Genomic DNA, 18,412 nt, shown 5'->3' with positions numbered 1-18,412 from the left:
GAGGGGGGTATTTAAAAAAAGTCACTTTACCCTGATAGGGGAGTTTGGTGCTGATTTTATGCTACAGATGGTTTTGGCTTGAATTTTGGCGCAAACTATTTTCAATGTAATGTCATTAGCATGTTGTACTACAAATTATTTTGGTTATGATGTTAAATTTAGGTTTAATGGTTGGGTTTAGGGGTTATATTTTTGGTTCTGATCAGTTAGGGATAAAACCAATGCACCCTAAAAGAACAACTTTTTGATCACACCCAAAACCATAAAACTCAAGTACCCTCCATGCTTAGCTTTGCAATGATAGTAATAAGGAAATAAGGAAGGATATGGAATGACAAGAACCTCCAAAATTTCAGCCAGTGGAAGGTTTGGTGCACCACCATTCTCTTAGAACTGAACTTATGAGCCAACCACTCGAACGTCAAGTTAAATAGTATTTCCAATTTGAGAGTCAAATTTGAGAAACCTTCCACCATATGTTTGTTGTGTGTTCCCATTCAGGGTAAATTCTCGATATGTCAACGGGTGCACATATAATGAGGAGTACCCTACTCCTGACTCCAACAGGTTCTGTATAATCTGTGCGACAGTCACCTGCAGCCTCCTCTTTAGGGTCTTCAGGCTGCAGTCACATGCTCACTCCAACACATACAGGGTAGGCTCAATAGTCCTGCATTGCATATGATGGTGGCGAAGTGCTGTTCACAAACTGGAGCTTTTGGGTGAAAAGGAGAGCACCGGAGCCTGCTGGAGAGAGGAGTATGGTAAGTAATAATGCCTGTTCAGCTCACCTTAAACCAAACAAGCAACCTTGAAGTTCAAATGGTAGAAGGGATTTTTGTTTTCATGTTCCCAGAGTTTCTCTTTAAAGCAGTACTCAACTGCCCCTACCTCCTCCCCAATTTTTTCCCCCACATTTATGTACTCGCAAAGCAAATCCAGCATTGTTCTGCTTCAACCCTCTTTTTGGATGCCACACAACTGTTATCCCGCACAGTCATGTGTTGCCTCTTTCAAGTATAGGCACCCAACGCTGATGACACTCTGGCCTTGGTCCCTCCAGGACGGCTACTCTGTGTGTCGATCCTGCAGCCTCCTGGGAGATGTGATCCAAGTATCCCAGGAGGCTGCAGGACCAGGTACTCATCAGTGGCACAGAACAGAATTTCAGAAGGGGGTAGGGCTAAAAAAAAGAAAGAAAGGCAAGGACAAAAAACTTCCCTCAATTTTGCTTGGACAGGGTGTTAAAACGGAACTAACTCACTTCTGGGAACATACAATGAAGAAGGCCAGCTTCTAAATCTTTAACCCTTTGTTAGACCGCTTAGTGTTCAAATCTAGTTTGCAACTGGTAGTCAGATCTGCCAGCACAGTGCAGACAAGGTTATGAAAAACACAGTTCCCCATAAATAAAGAGAACTAGGTAGGATTTTCAGTGCTGGAGGTATCAGAAAAGAGCAACTAAATAGTAGGTAATTTGTTTTAAGTTATGCTATGTGAATGAGAACATGTAACAAATATAAATTAGGCTTTATCCCAAGTTGGCTGCCAAAGTGGAAATACCCTTTAACCTTTCTTCACATTTCACAAAGCAATTTCTGTAACTCTGAATGATTTCAAAGTTTAAATCTTCAGCCCTGGCCACCGAATCACCCATTTTCTTTGTGCTGGTGCTTGTAATTAAGAATGTCAGCCGAGAAAATCCTGTTCTCTTCTGTTCCCAGATTATCTCCACTTCAGATATCTGCTGTCATGCTTTAATTCTGTACTCTTAGATTCCAAGCCAATGCATTTGATTCTGCTGAGCAAAATAGACAAATTAAATCCATGTCAGCTCTTTTCATTCTTTCATTTTAACCTTAACCCGCACAAATCAAAACAGCACCTAGTTTAAAACCGGGGGGCAGAATATTTGATTTGAAAATAAAATAGAATCCCTCAAACCGTCTGCCAAGAATTTCAATTTCTACGTTCACAATGCTTTTCTTTCTCTTGAGTGACAGGACTGTACTGGTGCCAAGGGGGTGTACTCACCCAGGCCAAAGAATGGGTCAAACCAGAGCTGCTTGTGATGTCACTCCAAATTATCATTGTTTAAAGGCCTGGACACTCCGGGACAGATGTACCAACTGTCATTTCTATCATCTGGAGGTTTGAAAACCACTTCCTACATTTAACGGGCCATCCACCGTTAGAATTTTGTTAAAATATTTGTACGAAATTCTTAAAAATCACTTATCACAGCGTTTGATGAGGCCAACACTGAGTCAACCAATTTCAGTTGAGGGTCCTTAAAAATGCATTCCGGACCTGATACTTGAATTGATTTTGCAATGTATTAAACAGGTTTGGTTTAGGACTAGTTAACACTATGAATTGCACAGGAATTCTCTGTGCGTTTCTGTGCAATTCACATGGAATCCGGTTGCAGTGCAATTTCAGCCAATTAATTTGAATGAGCTGAAATGGTGCCAAACCACCCCAAAGGAAGTTCATGCACCACTTCGGCTCTGCACTGAGAACTGAGCGACCACACACCACCGATTGCTCAGTTCTCCTCGCCCTCTCTGAGCAGAGAGCTGGGACTGTCAGTCTCTGACTTTCTGCTCTGCTCCTCCAGCCCTCACTGGAGCGATAGGTTGTGGAGGGGGCAACAATAGCTTGTTCAGGCTCTCAGCAGATGTCTGAGAGGTTGAGCCAACTGCCGGGCCAGGCATCTGGGTGGATGCTGACTGTAAAGGACCAGCTGATTGAAATCGGTGACTGTGGTCTTTAGCCTGCTTCAGCTGAAAACACGTCACAGGAATGCAGAACAAAGTGCACTCCTGTCATCAATAGGAGAAGTAGGGCCAACAAAAACTTTGGCACTACTTCTCCTTTAAACAAAAGAATACTGCAAAACAATTTTTTTTTTAATTTAGCATACTCAGAAGTATTTAATATTATATATAATATAATATATAATGTATAATATTTATACAGTATGTTCATCAGCCCATAGGGCATGTAGCAGAATCTATAACCTCTTCCAGTCTAATGAGAACCTTTGAAGCCACAGACCGCTGACATCTGTCATTATGTAGTGGATTGTGAAGCATAGTGGCTGCAGAGGTGGTAAAAGTCATTGGGCGCCAGACACTTCCTGGATGCAAAAGAGGTTTTATTTCTTTTAACAGTCTGTCTATATTTTGCAAGGGAAAGCAGGTTGGGACCAGGACACCCCTAAGTAGTTGCAATTTCAATAGGAGGATAGCCGTACAGGGAAAGGCCCCAGCAAGGAGCTACTTCTGCACATGCAGGTTTGCTGTCCCCTATGGCTACAGTACTTAACAGTTCCTAATTCAAATGTAACAGTTCTCTCAGCTTTACTACTTCTTCTTGTAGTTCTTCAGCCCCTTGAGCTCCTGGTCTCTCACTGGACCCTCTGATTCACTAACTCTGAATCCTGTGAGATCCTCAAGGCTTTTGCTGTGGTATCTCCCTCAAGCGTCACCCATGCTTCCCTGCTGGGTCTCTAGCTTGGCACTTCGGAATCCTTCAAGCTTCAACCCTGCTGACTGGATCGGCCCCTAGCTTGACGCACAAGGCTGCTCGGCAAGTGTCACCTCCGCTGGTTGGGTCCCTGACTTGACCACCGCCTGAAGTTTCCAGATTCACCACCGTGCCCGTTCGATGAGAATGTTGCTCCGGTACTTACTTCAGTTACTCACTGTGGCCCCTGGTAATAAGGTGGTTGGTCCCTTAGTAGCGACAGCTTCCCTTCTACCTCCAACCACGACAGGTTCTCCGGCTGACAGAACCTTCTTGTGGTTGGACTGCAAGCTGCACTGCCCTCTTACTTCTGGATAGGCCATCACACAGCCTGGCAGCCAGATGCCCCCGGGTTAGGCCTAATCTCCAGCCTAGCAGCCCGGGGCAGATGACATATGTCCACCCAGACAGCAGTCCAGGCGGCACAGAACACAGATCACCTGACTCCACCCAAATATATAGGCTCTTCCAGCAGGCCAAGGGATTCAAGAAAACCCCTGCCCATTGGCTGAGATATCCCATATACTCATAACCTGACCCTGAGTTGTCCTTCTCATATCTAGTACCACCAAGTGCCCGACTCCTAGTGGTAGAAGAGAAAAGTACAACAAGGACTTAGGAAGAAATCAATGGATCTCTGACAGTTTAACTATGGTAGCTACCCCTGACAAGGAATTTGGTGAGGAGCTCCCCGACTAAACCCCAGGGCGCTACATATATATTATACATTCAGTATATTAGAATGTACTTATAAATCCAATTTTGCATGTAGTATAGAGAAAATATATTTTTTATTTTATTTGTATTGTTCTTATATACAACCCTTTACCATTTATAATCATTTAAAGAACAAATGTTAGCAAGCACAAAAGTTCTAATTCCATATTAAACTTTTCTTAGCACTTGGACATTACAATAAGTACATTTTCCACCAACTGAGGACCACACTGACAGTTAGAATTTCATTCAATCAGATAAGTAACAGGACCGTTTTTCCATCTTTCACCTTCAATTTTTCTTATCATACCAGTGAAAAGCGCTTGTCATTTTTTTTTTCATATTAACCATTAGAAAATCAAGAAAATCTTTTTAGCAGTGAATGACATTCAAAACTAGATGAATTGCTTTGGATAATAGCTCCACTTTTTCTAAATAAGCCTAAAAATGGCCATTGTGTTATATTAACATTTTAAAGTGTAATTTTATAAAAAAAAAAAAAAAAAAGTCATAGACGTATCAGAAGGCTTTTGTTCCTATTTGTTACATGTTTATTTTACAGTCACACATTATTTGCTTGGAGGTTTACAATTTTGTGAGCTAGGTTTAAAGTGTATTTCTGCTTTTGCAGTTGAATTTGAGAAAACCCTGCTATATGTTTGTTATGTATTTCCATTCACACAGTATACCTAAAAAATATGTTTCTATGTAGGTAGAGCATGTAAGGATTTTTTTTTAACTCTTTTTTTTATTGAAAAAGGTACATGACAATGACAGTTATCAAATATGTAAGGATTATTAAAGAGGAAGTTTTTTTTTTTTAAATGCAACCTGCAAGGCAAAGGCATAATGAGCTAGTATGCATAGCATACTAGCTCATTATGAATAACTTACCTGAGAACGAAGCCCCCGAAGTGGTCCTCCTCCTTTATCTTCGCTGCTGTCATGTATCCCGGAGTGACTTCCAGGTCTCGCTGCTCCGGCGCTGTGATTCGCCGGAGCAGCGATGACGTCACTCCCGCGCATGCACACGGGAGCTGACACAAGCGGCATATCGCCGTGATCCACGGCGTGCTCAGTGCGCCTGTGCGCCGCTGTCTTTTTGTAAATATCTCCTAAACCGTATAGGTTTAGGAGATATTTCTTGGACCTACAGGTAAGCCTTAATCTAGGCTTACCTGTAGGTCAAAGTGGTTTGTAAGGATTTACAACCACTTTAAGCAAGTAAAAAGCACTTAACTAGGTAACCAGCAATTTGTGAATATTTTATGCAACAAATATAAAGTAGGTGTTATCCCCATTTGGCTGAAAAAGTGTAAAGCCTCATACACACGATCAGATTTTTCCGATGGGAAATGTTGGACGTCAGGCTGTTGGCGGAAAATCCGACCGCGTGTACGCTCCATTGGACAATTGTTGTCGGACTTCCCGTGGACAAATGTTGGCTAGCATGTTCTCAAATTTTCCGCCAACAAATGGGTGTTAAGACATTTAATTTTATGAAAAATAAGGACTTTAAGGAAACCAAGGCCTGGTAAGGTCCAATGATTCCATCCCTGGGGACTTTAAATGATAACACGACCTGGTAAGGTCGTAAATATCCATAGCAATTGCCTAAAGAAAAAAAGGGGCAAATAGTTTACAGGGGAGGTGGGATTTTAAATGCAGCACATGGAAGCAAGACGGTAAAAAGGCGAATGTAAAGGAGTTTTATTAGTACATCGATAAATAAATAAATATACAATGGTACATGATGGTAATACAGGTAACATAATGATACAGAATAGTAATGCATAGTAACATACATATAACAATACATATAATAATAAGATCACTGAATATCATCCAAATAGATATGTTAATGGAATGAAGTAGACAAAATAATAAAAGATTTTTTGATGATAAATTCATATAATATTAACACTAAAACATTCCCTCATTCGCCTAAAGATGCATACTATATGACAATGCTGTAGAGGTAATATCTGCAGGACCTATGGCCTCACTAAACCTGAGGGGGGAATTGGGAATCTGTAATAATTGAAAGTCTCAATGTACTTGTTAGATACGCGGCAACCGGTAGCTCTATGCGTTTCATGGCTTAATCGCCACTCATCAGGAGCAAGCACGTGTGAAATCTATAAAAAAAAATATATTATTAGAATGGAAGAAATTAGTTAAGTGTATAAAAAATATAGCTAAGAAGACAAGGTTGGGGAGAAGAACAAGTGATCACCCCAACCAGGGCTACGTTACTGGGGTTCGCTGTGTAGATGGTGTGGTAGTGGGACTGAGCAAGCGATCCGGGGAACAGCTCCAACCGGGAGCTGAGGTGGACAACCATACAGCACCGACATGGAGGATACCCAGGGTGGGCGATTTGCAGGGACATTCTGAGGAAAAAGGAGAGGAATGAGGATGAGGGAGGAGGGGGAAGGGAAGATGGACAGGAGAAGGAAAAAAGAAGGGAGAGAAGAGGAAAAAACTGAAAAATACACAAATATGTACAAAGATACAAAGCTAGAAAAATGAAAACAGTGAAGAATGAAAAACTAAGAAAAGAAGGAGAGAAAGGGGCAGGGAAAAAAAGGGAGGGGGGGGGGGAAGGAAGGAAGAGACGGGGAGGGAAGGGGAAGGGAAAAAAGAGAATGAGAGGGGAGGAAAAGGGGGAAGGAGAAAGGGAAAGGGTGGAGAAAAAGGAGAAGAGTGAAGTGGAGGGGGTAGGTTAGTGTGTGGGTGGTAAGTGAGGATGAATAGTATAAAGAAGGAGCGAGTGAAGATCACACAAGTGTGGACTGCAAGAGAAAGGAAGGGATGTGCTCAGTGAATTGGTCGTGCTAATAAAAACAGATTACCTGGTGAACGTGAAGATCCCAATGAGAGGGAACCAGAGGAGTCAAAAGCTGACTGAACGAAGTGAAGGTGAGCATGAGTAATGCCCTGCGTTCCAAAATCACCCGGGGGGCATCCCAAAGAAAACATCGGTCATGGGGGAGTCCACCAACACCACACCGTATGGCGAGGGGAGAGGCGCCACACGCCGGTAAACGGGAACTTGTCGTCGGACTTTCCGATTGTGTGTACACAAGTCCGTCGCACAAAAGTCCAAAGTACAAGCACACATGCTCGGAAGCAGAAGCGATCGGTCTTGTAAACTAGCATTTGTAATGGAGAATTAACATCGGTGACGTGGCAAATTATGAAATCTCCAAATGCAGCGCACATTCTCTTCTTCTTTAATGGGATAATAATGAAGCTGCTTTGCTGGTGATACTGATGGAGTTATTGCAAACAAATGTTCAAAGGCTTTTTTTTTCTAGTGATATCAAGAATAATATTATTATGCTTTTTTTTATTTTTTATTTGGGCAAGTTACCAAAACACCATTATCCTGTAGTTTTTTAAGATCAAATCTACAGCTATACTGGTGTCCCTTGTCAATTTTCCGCATTGTATTTTTTTAAATGTAACTGCCTACTCCAAATCTGTCATATGAAGTAAAACACATAGCCAAGTATCTACACAATTTTTTTTATTGTGCATTAAAAAAAGAAAACAAATAAAATTAGACATGCTATCTGCCAATAGAACTTAACCAAAAAGTGCATTCTATGCATCCAAAAATATAGAAAATATACCAAATCAAATCATTATGTCACCTATGTCAAAGCAATAACTCCAAGGCCAATAATAAATAACATGTTATCTCCTCCGATTCTGCAACATGTCTGGTTGACAAATGACCGTTCAGAAAGGAACTGAAAAGCAGAAACTGAAAAGTGAGAATCAACACTCACCAAACTTCTACTAGCATGAAAATAGCAGAAGGAGCCCAAAGAGTGGCGCTAAAGAGCTGAAAAACAACGTAGTACGTCACTACGTTCGTAATTGTTGGCCAACAATTGTGTGACTTGTGTATGCAAGACAAGTTTGGGCCAATGCCCTTAGGACTAAATTTCACGGTTTTGTTGGCCAATCCGATCAGCTTAAGGGTTTGTTCACACTATCTGCATACTAAACACATTGTTTTAGTGTGTGGGCAGCTGTTAGTTTTTTCATGTAGTTAGCCATGGCTGGGGGGTGGTGTGAAGTGCACTTCAAAGCATATGTGTTTTTACTTTATTTGAAGTGCACAAAATAACAGTTAATTTATGTCTTAGCCCGGCAGAGCGGTACATTACACTGCAGTGTGGTGACATGTCTACATTTTACCATGGCTCACTGCACCACACCTCTGGGCTACATTGCAATGTGAACTGGTCACCTAGAAAACCATTGCTTTCTACGTGCCCTGGAGGTGACTGGTGTTTGTCCAGTACAGAAAAATGGTAGAGTCACCCTCTGATGACCTTGGTCACTGGGATTCAAAGTGAAGTAAAGTCCAAAATATTGAGCTGTCAGGCCGCGTACACACGCGGGGACTGTTCGCTCAACTTTGTCCGTCAAACAGTTTCAGCAAACAGTCCGCTCAAAATTAGCATGGACGGACATGGCCACACACGACGAACGAACAGTTTGCTGAAACCGTGCGCGATGACGTGAACGGCACGTACGACGGGACGAAAAATACGACGTCCTATACACTGCATTATAACTTTCGGCGTGTAAATCCTTTCTGAGCATGCGCGGAACTTAGTTTGACGAACAAGCCTACACACGAGGGGACTGTTCGCTGAAACAAAGTTTCAGCGGACAGTTTTTCGGAAATTCCGAAAAACCTTGTTCAGCGGACTGTTCGCTGAAACTGTCCGCTGAAAGGCCACACACGAGCGGACTGTTTGCCGAAACACTGTTCAGCGGACAAAGTTGGGCGAACAGTCCCCGCGTGTGTACGCGGCCTCACTGAAACAGGAATAAAGGGGAAAACTTCCTTTGGGGGACACTAGTTCTGATGACAGCTGGAGAGAGATGTGTTGTCCTGTTCATGACAACAAGACAAGAAGTTAAAGACCAATTAACCTTTTAGCCTAGGTTCACACCTGTTCCCACACCCGCAACCACCCACATCCAAAATGCGCTGCTCTTTAACCACTTAAGGACCAAGCCTCTTTTTAAGATGTGTTGTTTACAAGTTAAAAACAGGTTTTGTTTGCTAGAAAATTACTTAGAACCCCCAAATATTATACATTTTTTTCTAACACCCTAGAGAATAAAATGGCGGTTGTTGCAATACTTTCTGTCACACTGTATTTGTGCAGCAGTTTTACAAGCGCATTTTTTTTTTGTTGGAAAAAATACACTTTTTGAATTAAAAAATAAGACAACTGTAAAGTTAGCCCCATTTTTTTTTATATTGTGAAAGATAATGTTACGCCGAGTAAATTGATACCCAACATGTCACGCTTCAAAATTGTGCCCGCTCGTGGAATGGCGACAAACTTTTACCCTTAAAAATTGCCATAGGCGATGTTTAAAAAATTCTACAGGTTGTGTGTTTTAAGGTACAGAGTGGGTCTAGTGTCGATTGCGGCAATACCTCACATGTGTGGTTTGAACACCGTTTTCATATGCGGGCGCTACTCACATATGCGTTTTTCTTCTGTGCACGAGCTCGGTGGGACAGGGCGCATTTAAAAAAAAATTCTTATTATTTATTTTACCTTTTATTTATTTTTTTACACTGTTTAAAAAAATAAATAAATGGTGTCACTTTTATTCCTATTACAAGAAATGTAAACATCCCTTGTAATAGAAAAAAAGCACGACAGGACCTCTTACATATGAGATCTAGGGTCAAAAAGACACCAGATCCCATATTTATGCTTAAATGCAATAAAAAATAAAAAAATTGCATAGTTATGGAGACGAGAGGGGGCCATCTTCCCCTCTCCATGCCCAGCAAGGGTGAAGATCAGATGGTAAGCGTCGGAGGGCATCAAAGTGCGGTGGGAGGGGGGGCCCTCTTCCACCGCCGATAAAAGTGATCTCGTGGCAAATCCGCCGCAGAGTCCACTCTTATCGGAAAATGGACCACCGGCTGAAGAAGAGGATACCAGGGTTATGGCAGCTAGCTGCTCCCATAACAACAATATCCCCCTTCAAAGTAAGGACGTATATCGTTGTGCGGCGGTCTGGAAGTGGTTAAAACGCAAGGGGTGGGCAAAAGGGAAACGTGCCCTGGGCACAGAGAGGCTATGTGAAAAGGGGGCACTAACAACCGACGAGCACTCCATTCTCCAGCTACCTGAATGGCAGGAGTGACGTTGTCCCACCCCAGAGCACAAGAAGCTAGAATTGAGGAATTGGTCCTAATGACAGTTACATTTTAACATACCACCCCCCTTCTGCATTTGTGGTCATGAAGGGGGAGCTAAATTTCAATGCCACTGACTACTAATGTGGGGGAGGGGATTAATAATACTGACACTGAAACTGCTGGGGTTATTACTGCATGCATTGACACCTGTGCTGGCGGTTTTTATTTCATGCACTGACACCTGTGCTGGAGGTCACTGTTGTGTGCAATGACAAATGTGCTGGGGATTGTTAATATGTCCACTGACAACTGTGCTGAGGGTTATTACTGTGTCCATTGACAACTGCGCTGGGGATTATTAATGAGTAAACTGACAACTGCGCTGGGGATTATTAATGTGTCCACTGACAACTGCGCTGGGGATTATTAATGTGTAAACTGACAACTGCGCTGGGGAATATTAATGTGTCCACTGACAACTGTGCTGGGGGTTATTACTGTGTCCACTGACAACTTTGCTGTGGGGTTATTACTGTGTCCACTGACAACTTTGCTGGGGGGTTATTAATGTGTCCACTGACAACTGTGCTGAGGGTTATCAATGCGTCCACTGACAACTGTGCTGGGGGTTATTACTGTGTCCACTGACAACTGCGCTCGGGATTAATAATGTGTCCACTGACAACTGCGCTGGGGATTATTAATGTGTCCACTGACACCTATGCTGGGGGTTATCAACGCGTCCACTGACAACTGTGCCGGGGGTTATTACTGTGTCCACTGACAACTGCGCTGGGGGTTATTACTGTGTCCACTGACAACTGCGCTCGGGATTAATAATGTGTCCACTGACAACTGCGCTGGGGATTATTAATGTGTCCACTGACAACTATGCTGGGGGTTATCAACGCGTCCACTGACAACTGTGCCGGGGGTTATTAATGTGTCCACTGATAACTGCGCTGGGGATTATTAATGTGTCCACTGACAACTATTCTGGGAGTTATCAATGCCTCCACTAACAACTGCGATGGGGATTATTAATGCGTCCACTGACAACTATGCTGGGGGTTATCAATGCGTCCACTGACAACTGTGCTGGGGTTTATTAATGTGTCCACTGATAACTGCGCTGGGGATTATTAATGTGTCCACTGATGCCTATGCTTGGGGTTATTAATGCATCCACTGACTCCAATACTGGGAGTTATTCTTGCGAGGGGGGGGGGGGGGGTTGTATACAGGTCTCCTTGTCTTTTTTTGCCTGTGTGACCCTGCAGTAATGCAGATATCTCCTGGCCCCAGTCTGTCGATATTGCTCTGTAAGGGGACAGACATACTGCATATCTCATAACTCCTTTCCGTCTGCTGCTGACTGTGCCCCAGGCTATTTTAGATATCTGTTTACAAGATTCACAGTTTGCAAACAGAGTGATTCATGTTGCAGAAATGCACTGTGCTCTGGGACTCCTGCCCTTTATTCCGGCCAATTAGCATCCTCCGAGCGTCGCTGAGCTCTGTGTTAGCCTGCTAATTGGGATAATGGAACCCCGGGGCCGAACCTCTATATTCTTCATTAGTATGACCTCCTTGGTTTGAGGGAAGCTTCCTCTAAAGGTAAACTGAATATCTATTATATTAAATGGGATTTCATTATCCAAAAAAAAATTTAAGTTTAACCCACTGCGTCCAGTTTTTATAAAAGTAGTATGAACATGACCTATACAGGAGAACTCTAGTCTTTTTATTTCTTTATTTTAAATATACTTCTGAAAGCAGTCAGCTTAATGTGAATATTCATTCTGTGAACTCTTGTCTCTTAGTTAATTCAGTAAATATCTTTGTAGAAAGTTTGGAATTAACCCAATTTATGTTACATTTGATGTTTAAGTGATAATCTTTATTGACTTAACTAAAGCAGAACTAAACTCTGTTTCCCAAAACAGTTGCATTCAAAGCATGATATGAATGATAACTGTCACAGTGGCTCAAGTGAACTGTCAAGCAATCAAATGTTTGGTGTCATAACTGATCATACTGTGCAGTACTATGACAACTGCAGATCAAACTGAAGTTAAGATTGCAACTTCCTTGGCTGCAAAAGATAGGAAGATTTAGTTCTGCTAAAGCGGAACTAAACCCATCAATTTAATGATTAAAAAAACAGTTGGATTCCTCAGCATACTATGAATACTAACTGTCACATGATGTTACGCCGAGTAAATAGATACCTAACATGTCATGCTTTAAAATTGTGCACGCTCATGGAATGGTGACAAACTACAGTACTTAAAAATCTCTATAGTTGACACTTTATTGCACTTTACATTTTTTGCAGGTTACCTGTTTAGACATACAGAGGAGATCCTGTGCAAGAATTATTGCTCTTACTCTAACATATGCGTTCGTTTCTGCACACGAGAGTGGAGGGATAGGGCGCTTTACATTTATTTTCTTATTTATTTTATTTTATATTTTTACACTGTCCCTTTATTCTTTTTTTTTTTTTTATCACTTTTATTCCTATTACAGGGAACGTAAACATCATGCCTTTAAGCCCTAGAACCGGAAGTGACATCAGAGATCCGGTCCTCCCAGGGCACAGAGCCAAGTGGTGGCTATTTTGCCCTCACTTCACTTTCTGCATAGCGACCACATCGGATTGTTTCTGGGCTTACGGATGGCTTAGAAATGACCACGAAGTGGTGGGAATATGCCAATGGGATCACTTTTAGCAGATGCCGAATTGCCCACAGAAAAAAAAAATTATACAAGGGTTCTGCCAGCTATCTTCTGCCATAACAATGGTATTTAACATCAAAGTAATGATGTATATATACTGTGGGCGGTCGGCAAGTGGTTGGCTGCTCTCCTAGAAGGTCTGTCCTCATGGATAAAGTGATTTCATGGCTCTGGATCAATCTAAAAATCTACAGTAAAACCTTGGTTTGAGAGTAACTTGGTTTGAGAGCGTTTTGCAACACAAGCAACATTTCTAAATACATTATGACTTGATATACAAGCAATGTCTTGATATACAAGTGGCGTCACGTCACAACTGAGTATAAAACAGAAAACACTGAGTGTAGCAATATGGTTACATTTAATGAAGGTACAACATTTAGCAACTCACATTATTGATGATTAAAACAGGCACATTTAAGTATGCAGGCATCCGGGGTAAAGCTGTCCACATAGACCATCCTCTGCACCGCCATCAACATTGTCCCTTCCAGGCTGAGCTCCATGAGCGATTCAAGCCTCACTTTCAAATCACTTTACTGCAGGGTAGTCTTCCTGGTTACGACTGATGACTGACAGCGGTGAGAGCTGGCGGTGCGGAGGATGGTCTATGTGGACAGCTTTACCCCAGATGCCTGCATACTTAGATGTGTCTCTTTTAATCATCAACCATGTGAGATGCTAAATGTTGTACCTTCATTAAATGTAACCATATTGCTACACTTAGAGGCGCCTCTCTTCTCTTTTATACTCTGCAGCTCCTGCTGGATTTTTATTCTAATCCCCTTGTGGGGGCTTCAATTTGTGGATGGATCGTTTTTTGGTTACACAACCTATAACCATCCTATATATAATCTTTGGACTATAAACTGAAGGACTTATGAATAAATGGTTGTGGAACGAATCATCTGAGTTTCCATTATTTCTTTTGGGGAAATTTGCTTTGATATACAACTGCTTTGGATTACAAGCATATTTCTGGAACAAATTATGCTCGCAATCCAAGGATTTACTTATTTAAAGTGGAACTTTAGTCAGAAAATTAAGTCCTGCTAGATCACTTCAGGCAGGCCCCTTTTTCAGGTATAGCTATATAAAATGTTAAAAATAAGCTTCTATACTGTTTAAAATTCAGTAATACACTGTCTCACCCTGCTAATTTTGGTAGCATAATTATTAATGTGCAATGAATGTTCCTTGCCAAAGAACATTATTTTTTATCAAGCTGTTATGAGTAACTTTCCACTTAAAGCTTCTATTAGGAATGTGCTGTATATTTTGATCTTTTATTTTAGTCCTTGAAGCGGAAGTAAACCCATCGATTTAACAGTTTAAAAAAATAGTTACATTCCTGGCATGCATGGATTGCTAAGTGTAACATTAGTTGTGTTCTTAAAGTGGGGTTGCGCACACAAAAACAAAATCATTAATATTCCTAAAAAAAAAAAAAAACATTTTGAATTTTTTTTAACTCACTTCTAAATAGCTGTTGCTAGGGGGTCCCCTGTAGTCTGCCCCCTTCAGTGCCTGGGCTGGTGACATCACTTCCCCTCGGCACAGGAAGGGCTCAGCTCAGCTCTGCCCTCTCCCTCCTGTCAATCATCTGGGACACCTGACACGCGCATGCGCAGTGGGTGCAGCCGGGCACCCACACTTACAATGCCGGCGCCGCTGAACCGGGGGGGGGGGCTTCGATCCCCCACATCGCTGGACCATTGGACAGGTAAATGTCCGATTATTAAAAGTCAGCAGCTGCAGTATTTGTAGCTGTTGACTTTTAATTATTTTTTTTTTAAATGGGCACCCCGCTTTAACCAAACTGTTCAACCATCCAATGGCTGGTGTTATAACTGATCACATGTTCAGCACCATGGCAGTTGCAGATCAAACAGAGGCCGAGGTGGCAGCTTTGTTGGCTGAAAATGATAGGAGGGTTTACTTCCACTTTAATAACGTTTAAGATTCCGAAAATGTTTAAGAATTTAAAAAAAATAATGATTTTTTTATAGCAATAAAATCTAAACATCCTGCCTTCAGATTGTTTTGCTGCTCCTACACCTCGACTCACTTGGTGGTCTGTTTTAGTAATCTTCATGTATTTTAGGAGGACTGCTGGATGCAAGGGGGAGATTATTAAATTGGTGTCAGTTGTCCCACATGCCAATAAAATACGAATGCAATTTGGTGGATACAGAGAGCTCAGGGAGTCCCTTTAATTTGAGAATAATTATGATTTTCGACCCAAAAGGAATTGATTTATTGCGAAAACTCAAATCAATTTCAGTTCTCCAGAGGTAAAAGGTCACCAGTGTCTGTAACGAAAATTGATTTGTTTGCATTTATCTCTAAAAATGATCAATATTAGACTAGAGGCCACAGGGAACATAGGTTCAAACTGATTATTCTTCCATATAAACGTTTCCAAAAAATTCCTTTAGAACAGATATGCCAAATTTAAATGACACCAAGTGACACAGTACAGTAAATTTGGCAGCCTGTCTACTGAAGGCCATGCTTACCCGATTGCTAAACAAATACATCATTCTGGGAATTAACATAGCAATTGTAAATGCTGGGCGCCTGACTGCCATGCTATTTTCTGCTTCAGCAACCATTTATTTATTTATTTAAACAATGTATAAATGGGGACCATTAAAAGCACCACTGTCATTTCTATGTTTTTTTTTTACCCTTGTCGCTTTCAGTGGACAGCTTGTTCGGCAGGTAATTTGTAGAAATATATAAATAAAGGCATGTGAAATAAGTATATATGTAGCACTAACCCCTGAATGAGCTGCTGGCTATTTTTGGGCTTACCGTTACCTTTCATTCTCCTTGTGACACGTCTCGGGGATGTCCCGTGGTAGATGGCCCAGTAACGTGAGACTGACAATAGATCCAGTTGAATGGAGTTTATTTGGAAATGTCAACCATTGAACATCTTTTGACTCTTTTGACATCTTTTAACTTGGGATCAGAGGGTGGGAAAGGAAAGGTACTCTCAATGCCAAAGTCTATAAACGTTAAGGAACTTGCTTACTTTGACTGCATCCAGAGAATAGCCATTCGCAGCTGGATGATCACTCAGGTTGGACAGTCCCTCTCTCACAAGGCCTAGCAGCCAACAAGGTGCTTACTCAGGAACAAAGTCTTTATGACTGACGTTGTTGCAGAACATGTAGGGAAAGTAAGCGGTAGAACACTTGTAGGATACCTGGATCTTTCAGCCCACTTGGCGATATCCCTAAGACCGGATTCTCTCGAGGCTCTTGTTAAGAAAACCAACCTCACGTGTGGTGTTCTTCTAAAGTGTCCTCCCCTGGAATGCTCGAAGTACACTGGGTCTCTCCCGGACCGGAGACAGCACCCAACCACCTCGGAATCCTTCCTTAGTTCCTTTGCCTTGGGCTAGCCAGCCCAGAGGCATCAAAGTCGGGTGGAACCACACCCCAGGCCATAACCTTCCCGGGGGCTAGCCAGGAGGACAGGACCATATACTCAGCACAGCATACTGGACTGGAACCCAGAACCATGTCACGTCCGTGTTTTAAATACCCTCTCCCAGAGGGCACAGTGGGAGGGCCACTCCCACTGACCTAACTCCGAGAGGGAATAATTCAAGCCCCTAACCAGACCATAGTTCCACGCCTGCCACCAGAGACAGTGCCCCCTGTGGCCAGGCCGAACATCTCACAGTCCAGTCAGACTGACACAGAAGCCAAATTTAGTCAAATAGGCCCAAACCAAACTGTAGTTTGGGTAAAGCTTTAACTTTGAAAAACATAGTACGTGCTCGTCAGGAGCCCGCCGCTATATATATATATATATATATATATATATATATATATATACACACACACACACACATACATACACACACATATACAGTATCTCACAAGAGTGAGTACACCCCTCACATTTTTGTAAATATTTTATAATATCTTTTCATGTGACAACACTGAAGAAATGACACTTTGCTGCAATGTAAAGTAGTGAGTGTGCAGCTTGTATAACAGTGTAAATTTGCTGTCCCCTCAAAATAACTCAACGCTGCCTTTAATGTCTAAACCGCTGGCAACAAAAGTGAGTACACCTCTAAGTGAAAATGTCCAAATTGGACCCAATTAGCCGTTTTTCCCTCCCCAGTGTCATGTGACTTATTAGTGTTACAAGGTCTCAGGTGTGAAGGGGGAGCAGGTGTGTTAATTTGGTATCAATCGCTCTCACTCTCTCATAATGGTCACTGAAAGTTCAACATGGAAAATCATGGCAAAGAACTCTGAGGACCAGAAAAAAAGAATTGCTGCTCTACATAAAGATGGCCTAGGCTATAAGAAGATTACTAAGACCCTGAAACTGAGCTGCAGCACAGTGGCCAAGATCATACAGTGGTTTAACAGGACAGGTTCCACTCAGAACAGGCCTCCCTATGGTCAACCAAAAAAGTTGACTGCACGTGCTCAGCGTCATATCCAGGAGGTTGTCTTTGGGAAAATATGAGTGCTGCCAGCGTTGCTGTAGAGGATGAAGGGGTGAGGGTGGGGTGGGGGTCAGCCTGTCAATGCTCAGACCATACGCCACACACTGCATCAAATTGGTCTGCATAGCTGTCGTCCCAAAAGAAAGCCTTTTCTAAAAGATAAGGCACAAGAAAGCCTGCAAACTGCTGAAGACAAGCAGACTAAGGACATGCATTACTGGACATGCATGTGGTCTGATGAGACCAAGATAAACTTATTTGGTTCAGATGGTGTCAAGCGTGTGTGGCGGCAACTAGGTGAGGAGTACAAAGACAAGCGTGTCTTGCCTACAGTCAAGCATGGTGGTGGGAGTGTCATGGTCTGGAGAGCTACAGTTCATCGAGGGAACCATAAATGCCAACATGTACTGTGACATACTGAAACAGGGCATGATCCCCTCCCTTCAGAGACTGGGCCGCAGGGAAGTATTTCAACATAATGATGACCCCAAACACACCTCCAAGACGACCACTGCCTTGCCAAAGAAGCTGAGGGTAAAGGTGATGGACTGGCCAAGCATGTCTCCAGACCTAAACCATATAGATGTCGTCATGGAGGAGGAGAAGAGGACTCCAGTGGCAACCTGTGAAGCTCTGGAGAACTCCATGCCCAAGAGGGTTAAGGCAGTGCTGGAAAACAATGGTGACCACACAAAATATTGACCATTTGGGCATTTTCACTTAGGGGTGTACTCACTTTTGTTTCC

At 42.3% G+C, this 18,412-nt stretch overlaps 1 protein-coding gene across 4 annotated transcripts in view; it reads left to right on the top strand.

The window, feature by feature from the left end:
- The window catches only part of SLC8A2 (solute carrier family 8 member A2), a 321,980-nt gene that overhangs the window by 145,381 nt on the left and 158,187 nt on the right, over nucleotides 1-18,412 (top strand). For 2 of the 4 annotated variants that reach the window (XM_077480797.1, XM_077480790.1), the window contains exon 1: nucleotides 11,953-12,061. The exons of the other annotated variants lie outside the window; for them this stretch is intronic. The gene's annotated coding sequence lies outside the window, so the exon portion shown is untranslated. Of the gene's footprint in view, nucleotides 1-11,952; nucleotides 12,062-18,412 lie in introns of those variants that run through there. 4 annotated transcript variants of the gene reach the window in all.

Source organism: Lithobates pipiens, unplaced genomic scaffold (assembly GCF_037356315.1).
Source record: "Lithobates pipiens isolate NorthernLeopardFrog02 unplaced genomic scaffold, aLitPip1_a1.2 Scaffold_1, whole genome shotgun sequence".
Lineage (NCBI taxonomy): Eukaryota > Metazoa > Chordata > Amphibia > Anura > Ranidae > Lithobates > Lithobates pipiens.
The sequence above is the reverse complement of the archived record's forward strand: the minus strand, read 5'-3'. Positions and strand labels throughout refer to the sequence as shown.